Genomic DNA, 10,158 nt, shown 5'->3' on the forward strand with positions numbered 1-10,158 from the left:
CACCGGAGGCTACTTTTTTACTGTTGTTCTTCCCTGGCGTTCCTTATCTCCCTGAGTGGCAGCCATAGGTAGGTGAGGAGGACTGGGAGGGATCTGTTGACCCTCAGGCAGACCAGCTTGAAGAGCCGGACTGGAGAACATTTTGGTGATGTCAGTGGTCTGGATACCTACACAGACCCCAAAATGCTTTCTCCCACTATGGTGGCTACGGAGGAGGGAACTGTGGTGTTGAGTAGGGCGGCTGATGCCTTGGGCCTTGAGCTTCCTACGCTGGTGGTCAGGACTAACCTCCTGACTGAGGTGTTTCAGCCGGCAGCAGCCTCTTCTGAGCCCTTGCTGCCTTTCAGTGAGCCCCTTACTGACATTCTTCTGGGCTCCTGGACCAAGCCCAGCACAGGGGCTCCTGAGGATAGGATGATTGCCCAATGCCACCGCCCGGCACCGGGTGACCCACCTCTCCTCTCCCAACACGCTGGCCCTGAGAGCTTGGTGGTCAAAGCCTCATCCTCGAAAGGAAGCACTTTCCCTACAGCTCCTCAAGGTAGGTAATCCAAGAAGATGGACCATCTTGAGAAGAAGTTTTCTTCCGGCAGCTTAGTACTGTGGTCAGTGAACACCGCATGTCTTTTGGGCTGTTACACACATTTGTTGTGGGACACGGTTGCACAAGTGCTGCCACAGTGCCCGGAGGAGGCCCGGGCCGTGCTCGCCCGCGCTGTTGATGAGGGTCGAGATGCAGCTAAGTTCACCATCTGGTGTGGGCTGGATACTGCAGACTCGCTGGGTAGGACAATTTCCACGTCGGTAGCACTGAGGCGCTACTCCTGGATGAGAGCCTCTGGCTTCTCTGGGAATGTCGAATCTACCCTTTTGGCCAAGCCTTTTGATAGCTGTTGCCTGTTTGGCGACAAGGCGGACAACCCACTCGAGCACTTCAAGGAGTCTAGGGCTACGGCCAGGTCCTTGGGTCTTGCAGCAACTTCTCAGTCCATGCAGTCTGCCTTTTGCCCCTTTCATGGCCACGGAAGGGGTGCCCCACCATTTTCTGCCAAGGGCCACACAAGCCACCCAACCTCTATGTGGCCGGGGACGTGGGACCCAGTGCCGTGGGTCCGGGGGCTAGAGGATGGGTCAGTCCACCAATGCCCCCCCCTGAAGCTTCCCCCAAACCTTTCTAGTCTGACTTTTCAGGGCCACCAGTTGCCAGTGGGTGGCAGGATCCACCATCATCTCCCCCACTAGCACAACATCACATCGAACAGGTGGGTTTTGCAGATAGTCCAAAGGGGCTACTACCTCCCCTTTGAGACTACCCTTCCCTCCATGCCAACAACACTCCATCGCATGTTGGATGATCACTTGACCCTTCTCTGTCAGGAAATTATGGCTCTCTTGGCCAAGGGAGCTATTGAGCGAGTCCCAGTGCCAGAACTAGGTCATGGTTGTTATTCTCACTACTTCCTGGTACCCAAAAAGAACAGAGGCCTGTGTCCTGTCTTGGATCTCAGGGACACCAACTACTTCCTCCGGAAGGAGAAGTTCAAAATGTTGACTTTAGCTCAGGTCTTGTCTGCCCTCGACCCTGGAGACTGGATCATAGCGTTGGACTTGCAGGATGCTTATTTCCACATCTCAGTCCTGCCAGCCCACAGGCGTTACCTACGGTTCACGGTAGGACACGAGCATTTTCTGTTTACAGTGCTCCCCTTTGGCCTTACCAGTGCACCTTGTGTGTTCATGAAGGTGATGACATGGTCGCAGCTCATCTGCGCCAAACAGGGGTTCCAGTCTTCCCCTATCTGGATGACTACTGTTGAAAGCGAGCTCGCCCCAGGCTGTCTTCTTCCACCTCCAGACTACGGCGAACCTCCCGCTCTCGCTGTGGTTCACTACCAACATGCCAGAGTCACACCTGATTTCTTCTCAAAAGCTGCTTTTCATCGGAACATTTCTGGATACAGCGCAGTTTCAGGCTTATCCTCCTGAGCAGCGAGTCGGGGATATTCGGGCTATGATACCGATGTTTCAGCCTCTATCCGGGATTTCAGTGAGAATGACCCTGAGGCTGCTGGGCCTCATGGCCTCCTGCATCCTGCTGGTGGATCATGCCAGGTGGCATATGCTGGCTCTGCAGTGGGACCTGAGGTTCCAGTGAGTGCAGCATCAGGGGAATCTTTCCGATTGCGTCCAGATCTCGGAGGGCACTGCACACCAATTGCAGTGGTGGCTAATGGACCAGGATTGGGTCATCTGCATATCCCTCTCCCTTCCCCAACCAGAGTTCACAGTGGTGACAGATGTGTTACACCTAGGATGGGGTGGCTACATGGGAGAGGTAGAGATCAGAGGCCTCTGGTCTCCGGCTGAGTCCGGGCTCCACATCAACCTTGTGGAGCTCTGGGTGATTCGTCTTGCACCTAAGGCATTCCTTCCTTCTGTCAGAGGAAGGGTAGTGCAGGTGTTCACAGACAACACCACTGCCATGTGGTACTGCAACAACCAGGGTAGGGTGGGGTCATGGACCCTATGTCAAGAGGCTCTTCACCTTTGAACATGGCTTGAACATCAGGGCATGTTGCTGGTGGTTCAACACCTGACAGGTTCTCTGAACACTAGGGCGGATGAACTCAGTGGCCGGTGCATGATGGATCACGAATGGTGTCTTCACTCTGAGGTGATGCAAGGTCTTTTTCAGCAGTGGGGAACGCCTTGGTTAGATCTGTTCGCCACCGAAAAGAATGCGCAATGTCAGTAGTTCAGCACATTGGAATTTCCAAGACGGCACTCTCTCTGCGATGCTTTTTGCCATGAGTGCAATTGCGGTCTTCTGTATGTCTTTCCGCCTATACCACTTCTGCTCAGAGTGCTGCAGAAGATCAAGTGCGACTGGGCCCAAGCCTGGGCATGAAGAGTCCGATATACCAAGCTCTTGAACATGGCCATTGATCCTCTGATCAGACTTCCTCTTTGGGAGGATCTTCTGTCGCAGGATCATGGGACAGTCCTCCACCCGAACCTGTCCACCCTCCACCTCCTTGCATGGAGATTGAGCGGTGACAGTTGACAGCTTTTGACCTTCCCACGAAGTCTGTAATGTTATCTTGGCAGCCAGGCGTCCCTCTACTAAGACAGTATACGCCTGCAGATGGAACAAATTTGTAGCATGGTGTGCAGCTAAGGCTGTGGATCTCTGCCCCTCTTTCTGAGGTTTTCCCATGTCTACTTTCTTTGGCCCAGCAGGTCTCTGCTGCTCTGGGCACTCTTTAGGGCTATCTTTTGGCCATTTCAGCCTTTCTTCTCCTTCCTGAGCAGCCTTCTCTTTTCAAGTCCCCTATTGTAAATATGTTTCTTAAGGGCATTACTCAGCTCTTTCCTCCTATTCCTTTCATAATGCCCCAGTGGGACTTGAATCTGGTCTTAACTTACCTTATGTGTGCTCCCTTTGAGCAACTACATAATTGTCCTCTCAGACTCTAGACTTTAAAAACTGCTTTTCTGGTTGCAATCACCTCTGCTCGCAGGTTGAGTGAGCTGCAGGCTTTATCTTGGACACCTCCTTTGCCCACCTTCTTCCCACCCCCGCATCCTTCTAAGGAGGAGGAAGACTCCACAGTCTGGATCAAAACGTACGTTATCATTTTATCTGGATCTCACAAAACAATTCTGGGTGGATGATCAACTCTTTGTTGGCTTTCCGGGCACCAAGAAAGGTCAGGCTGTGCAAAAACGGACCATCTCTCGATAGCACGTCCTTTGCATTAAGATCTGTTATACCATGTCGAAAAATAGTCCGATAGGACTGCACGCCCATTCCACCAGGGCGATGGCAGCCACTGCTGCTTTGGGACATGGAGTCCCACTCGGTGACATCTGCCAAGCAGCCACGTTCACACATTCATTAAACATTACTGCCTGGATAGTCAAGTCCAGAGAGTCTGCTTCTTTGGCCGTTCAGTTCTCCAGGACATTCTGGTGAGAACTTATTTCACAGACCCCCCTCCGTTGTTGGTATTTCTGGGGTATGCATTCTGAGGTGAGGAATCTATACATATTAGTCTCTTTCAGATGAACAAGTTACTTACCTTCGGTAACAGTATATCTGTAAGAGATGTATATTAGTTCTAGACTCCCTACAGCCCCACCCATCATCCCCCTTATGCGAACTGACTTCTACAGTAAGGGGATCCCTTTCAGTGCCCAAGTTGTGTGCACCAGTGGTCAGTGTCTTGCATGACTCTGCGGTTCTGGCGTGAAATGTTGTGTAAATGAACTGACATCCTCGCACAGGGGTGGCATCTATGTAGATACTGCGACGTCATTCCGGCGATCACAACGGCAAACGCAGAGTCAACTGACACCACCTACCAACGTGCAACGGTACTGCTGAGAAAAAAAAAATCTCCAGATCCAGTCTGACGCCTGGGGGTAATTCTATGGTACAGAATCTATAACTAATATATGTCTCTTACAGATAAATAGTTACTGAAGGTAAGTAACTTGTTCATTATTTCTCCTGTACGTGGGGGATAGTGTGGGTATAGGGGATCATCCTCAAATATTCTAGTATGGCTGGAAGATTTCTTCACCTTAGTCGTCTTTGCCCGGCGCTTAGGCTTCAGCATTGACGCTAAGCTGATTATGTAAGAAATTTACCTAAATTTGCTCGGAGGGGCCATGTTGCATTGGCACATTCTAGGCAAAACAGCAGTCTCAACTGCTGACTTGCTCAACATCATCCAAACCCAGTCCTCTCAGATATAAATGGAAGCTATCTAAAATCATTGTAGTCCTGCACAAAGGAATCTTTCACTCAATTGCCTGATTGGTAATTGGAGTAAAAAGGTTTGACCGTGTTTCTTGATGAATATGTAACCACAACTACTTACCCAACTACAGGTTAGGAATAAAGATACTACTGCCTAGCCACTCGTTTTATTTATTTAGAATATGGTCAAACATTTCTGTACTATACTAACTAAGGCTCTTTTACTTTGTGGCAGAAACTCTCTCTGATGAAAGACCCATGATGCTGAAGCAGTAGCTGGAAGCCTGAACCAAGAGGCAAATCAAAGGTCTTCGTATGGAGTCACTGAAGAGCTAAGAGAACGACACACACCAGCCGAATTTGAACTTTTCGTTAACTATGAACCCAAAAACGAGGCTCATTTCTTGCCATGAAATCTGGGGCACTAAAAATATATATCCTACCCATTTGTGCTATTGAAGAGCACAGTTTTTGAAACCAAACACCCTGCCATGCTCAAGCTTTTACCAATCAAGGTTGTTTTCCCTGAAAACTCTGGTTCTACCTTACCTGCAACTCTTGGACCATGGCATCACATTTTATCTGAGTGTCCTAGCTCACCTTTAGTTTATGAATAAATATATCTTGCCCTTTACCTTTTAACTAGCACCCAGTCTTGTCTTGTCACGTCAGAGCATAATGTCATGTCATATCAGTTTTTTCTGCCCACTTAAAGTACAGAAATATTCAACCACTCTAGTTGACTGAACAATACGTTAATAAAAGCAAATAATCGAATAACTGTAATTGTGTATGATTCTGCGGAAAGCCACAGTACATGCTGTGTGCACGTGTCACACATTTGCTTAATTTAAAGAGATCTATCGAAAATAAGCAAGAATCATCCTCCATTCAACTAAGACACAGCTAGCACAATGTGCCAACCAATAAATAACATCTATTGTAACCACGATCAGCTCAAAATCACACATTGTATGTTTCAGCAAGCACATAAATCTGCGTTTTACTTATGAATCAATGTAGAAGAGATGAGGTTGTAACACTAGTTTAGGCAGTAACATCAAGAACAAATGAGTGTTGCAAACCAGAACTAGGTATGACCCAGTCATAAACATTGTTGTTTCTTTCACCACAAATAGGGCATCAGATGCCTTCTATAAATGGACATTGACTAGCTGTCCTATCTGCTGTACTATTTACCCACAGATTACATATTGAGGCACTGATACATATTTAATTCCTCACCACAATGTGTGTAACAAAAAAGTTGTTACTATTCAGTAATGATTTTTCATTACATGACAGCTGAATATTAGTCGAAAAACATTGAAGTGTGAATTAGATTTTACATAGCTTTGAACAGTTAGCCCTCTTTTGTTATAGCCGGCTCTAATTCGGTATCTGTACTCCTGAATATCTGACAGAGAAAGGGCAAATCCATTATGTAGAGATCTCTGTGCATGTGTGTGAATGTGTGCGCTCTCGTCAGGCAAATGAGCAAATCAAGGAGAAAGAAAATTATTTTGAATCAAAAATATGATATGAATATTAATAAACTCAAAGGAATGTGAATGGGGATGCAAGTAATGAACCCAATTGAGCACCGAGATTGTACAACAAAATGTGGACAGCTCTATCTAGACTTAGCATTAATTTGCACCTTTAGAAAGCCAAAAAGCTCATATTCTGAAGCCCCCAGAGGCAAGCATCCCACTTGCATCTTGGAACCATGGAGCCACCCGATGGTCTTCATTATAATAACCATTGACCAGCCTTACGCTATACATCCTGGCATTTGTAGCTCATCTTATACATTTTCCAGTAGGATCATCTGAGGGTTGCCTATAAATTAGCAGACTATCCAGATCTTAAATGTACTACTACAACTCTTTGCAGACGGAAAATGTTATGGCGTTTGTAAGGAATTCCAGATATCTGGCATGTTTTCTTTATCTGTCTCGCCTGAGACAGTGCATGGGCTGTTTCTTGTGAGTAAACTATAAAAAAACTTTTAAAAAAGCTAGAGCCCACCTGTTACTTCCCATTGGTTGATTTCAATATCACTCTCGTTTCTTTGCTTCTCATTAGCTAGAAACTTCTGGTTACACTTTCCCTGTGTGCGTCAGTCCATTCCATGGAGCAAGGACCAAGTACAGCTTCCTGTCGGTGGCCAGTGTCCTTCCATTATTGCACGCTTCTGGCAGTCATTTTTAATTTGACTTGTTGCACTCCATAGAAGTACATGGGTTTCCAGTCCCCTTCCCACCCTTAGCCCGCCGTGCTGCCTGCTCCATCCCACCATCCTCCCACCTGCTCCTCCCCTCCAGCATTGTTGCACACCCCTTCGCTTTCGCCCACCTCCCGCATGATGAAATTATTGTGTGGCCATCACTTGTTTTAAATGTAGATACTGAGAGTGCTTACAAACCGGCTTAAAACTTGATGTAAGCATTACATATGTTGGTAACATGAGCAGGGCCTGAGTGGGTGCCGCAGGTTCTGGGTGTTAGCCTCACCTGCAAACAAGGTGCTGCACCTTCCTTGAGGTAGTCCCTCCTAACTGCACTTGTGCTAGAAATCTCTCTAAAGGTACACTGGAGTTGGGTATAGCAGAATAGGCCTCTACAGAATATACACCTTATTTGATATCACGCTTCGGGGAAATACATCCACAGGCTCAATCCATGCACACATCTTTCAGGCGAGTTTGCAGGATCACAGTCCAGTCTTTCGGTCATTCAGTTCCTACCTTTGCCACATTGGATAGATCATTTACTACCCCAGGAGTGTTCTATGAGAACCACTCATAAATACAGTATCTGGTGCCACTGCGGTCCTTTTGTTTTTAGTTCAGAGAGCTTTATTGAAGCAAATAAAGAACAAGGTACAATAATATATCAACGGTCATAAAAGAATTACAATAGATATCATAAAATGTATATGGTAAAGGAAAGGTGAAAACTTAAGGTAGCGTACTTTATAAAAAAATAAAGCCAAAGTTTAGAACAATTAAAGAGTTATGTACCTTAACAAATTAGCATTTTAGGTTTTATAGGAAAGAAAGAAAAGAAAGAGAGAAAAAGAAAGAAAAAGAATAATAAAACAGAAAGTCAACATCCTTACCAAATATATTTAATAGAAATATCTAATAATGAACATTATACAATCTCAGATAGCAAAGTAGGAGCAATCATATATGAACATTGTGAGAAAGATTTAACACTATACTCATGGAGGCTGAATACAAAGGAACTGTCATTGTTACGTAATGCAGAAGAGGATAAATAGTTAGTGAGTGGAGACCAGAAGGCTTCTTTTTGAAGAAGTTGCTGGGAGGTAGTTGCAGAGGCTCTATCTAGCCGATGATGATAACAGAGTAGATTCCACCAAGCAGAAAAAATGACCTTGGTAGCATCATTCCATTTGGAAGTGATAACCTGAAAGGCAATGGCAAGTAGCAAATCCACAAAGGAGCATGTCCTACGAGCACCAAACCAGTGAATAGGATTACTATCAAAAGGAAAATTGATGAAGCAAATGGAGGAATTTAATTTACATACCTTTGTTGGGGCATACGAAAAAGGAGTGTAAGTATGTGCCAGGAGTGTTTTTACAGGGCTAACAGTTGGGGGATAGGTCAGAACTGAATTTAGAGATAGATAATGGGGTTAAAAACAACCTCTGATAAAAATAATAAAGGGTTTGAGTGGTGTTAGCATTACAGGATGTGTAGTCTATTCGTGTGCAGATAGAAATCCATGTGTGTATAGGAAGGGTTCGCTGCAAATCAGATTCCCATAAAATTTCAGTTTTACTCTTGGGTCGAGTGGGAGAGAGAAATTAATATACATTTATATATATGGGAGGCCGGAACAGAAAGAGAAGTAGGTAGTGGTTCTAATGGGGGGGGGGGGGGTCAGACGGATAGGAGGGTGTTCCAGAGATAAAAGACAGCTTTTGAGTTAAGAGCAATCTTAAAGAATTGTATTTAAGAAGGGAAGTGGCAGGCAAACGAAATTTAGATTGCACTTCCTGATAGGATAGAAAATGCATATCCTGTACTAAGCGTTTAACCTGGATGACCCCTTTAGCTGCCCAATCTTTCCAAAAAATGATACGATTGGAAAGTTTAATGGACTTGTTATGCCATATAGGGGAATCCAGGAATATTTGCAAAGGAGCAAGGGAGTTTATAAGGATCGGGTTAAAGGTCAATATAAATTGTCAAAATGGTTGGGGACTTAAATGAACAAGGAGAATGAGTAAAATTGGCTAACGAGGAAAAGGGAAGCGGGTGAACCACAGATTCCTCCAATCTATACCATACCAATACGGAGGGTTCATCTGAAGAAGACAGATAAGGTAAAACCTGATGGATTAGGAAGGAGAAGTGGTAGTGACGAAAGTTGGGAAAATTGACACCTCCCCTATCCTTAGGAGCAGACAAGGAAGATAAAGATATATGGGCTTTATGGCTATTCCAGAGAAATTTACTTAAAACACCATTAAGAGATCTATATTTTTTTAAGGGAAGCCTCAGTGGTAGCATGGACAAATAGAAGTTAATAACAGGGAGCATCATCATTTTGGAAGTGCCCAACCTGCCCCACCATGACAAGAATAGGAGAGACCTTTTCTCTGCTATACCAGTTATCTATACTAATATAATAAAGAGATAGCCCAAACATTTGAGGCGGGTAATCTCAGGAACCACAGCACCAATCACAACACCCAATACAGCGTTGGAAAGGGCAGTTGCAGCAGAAGGACATAGGCTATGCAGACGCCCACCATATACATTTAAAAGGTAAAAGAACCGTGCCAGCAAAGTAGTTCCTTGTGGGCGTGTCTGTGTTGTGCTGTGGGCGTGTGCTGGGAGCGTGACAAACGCTGGGGGCGTGTGGTACGTTCTGCCCTTCATGCCATGTCTCATATTGTGTGCTAATCCCACCCTGCTCCCTTTAAATATCCCTGCACCCCATAATCATAACCCACCCTTACTCCTTAAAATACCCCAACACCCTTAAACACTAACCCATCTTAACCCTATAAATATACCCTGTACCCCAAACCTATCTCTAAACCCTAAAAATACCCCTGTACCCCAAAACCCAAACCTAGCCCTGAACCCTATAAATACCCCTGTACCTCAAAACCCAAACATACCCCTGAACCCTAAAAATACCCCTGTACCCCAAAACCCAAACCTAGCCCTGAACCCTAAAAATACCACTGTACCCCAACACCACACCTGAACCCCAAAATACCCCTGTACCCCAAAACCCAAACCTAGCCCTGAACCCTAAAAATACCCCTGTACCCCAAAACCCAAACCCAGCCCTGAACCCTAAAAAGAACCCTGTACCCCAAAACCCAAACCTACCCCTGATCCC

This window comes from Lissotriton helveticus, chromosome 3_1 (genome assembly GCF_964261635.1).
Source record: "Lissotriton helveticus chromosome 3_1, aLisHel1.1, whole genome shotgun sequence".
Classification (NCBI taxonomy): Eukaryota; Metazoa; Chordata; class Amphibia; order Caudata; family Salamandridae; genus Lissotriton; species Lissotriton helveticus.